The following is a 380-nucleotide window of genomic DNA, read 5'->3' as shown; positions in this document are numbered from 1 at the left end:
CGAGTCTCTTGTTTTCATTTTCAGGAAATATCAGTGACATCGATGAGTGTCGTGATATATATTTGTCAGAAGGACAGTAGTTTTCTCTCCCATCCTGAAGTATTAGATTGCTCCTTTTATATTTCTGTGTTTGTAAGTCGAACCTGGGGCGCATTTGACATTTGCCGGGCCGTTGGCCCATCAGTCGATAATCGCATTGGTATTCAATTGTCTCCCTGATCTTACACGGTCTGGGAAAGCCCTTGAGCAAAGTCATACCAGATATGCGTTAAACTTCATCATATATTGAAATTGATAACGTTTGCGGACAGCATCATGGTACAAGGTGTTCATATACAAACTATCTTATAAGTGAAGACACAGTTGGCACAAACCTGATT

Source organism: Branchiostoma lanceolatum, chromosome 6 (genome assembly GCF_035083965.1).
Source record: "Branchiostoma lanceolatum isolate klBraLanc5 chromosome 6, klBraLanc5.hap2, whole genome shotgun sequence".
In the NCBI taxonomy this organism is placed as follows: domain Eukaryota; kingdom Metazoa; phylum Chordata; class Leptocardii; order Amphioxiformes; family Branchiostomatidae; genus Branchiostoma; species Branchiostoma lanceolatum.
The sequence above is the reverse complement of the archived record's forward strand: the minus strand, read 5'-3'. Positions refer to the sequence as shown.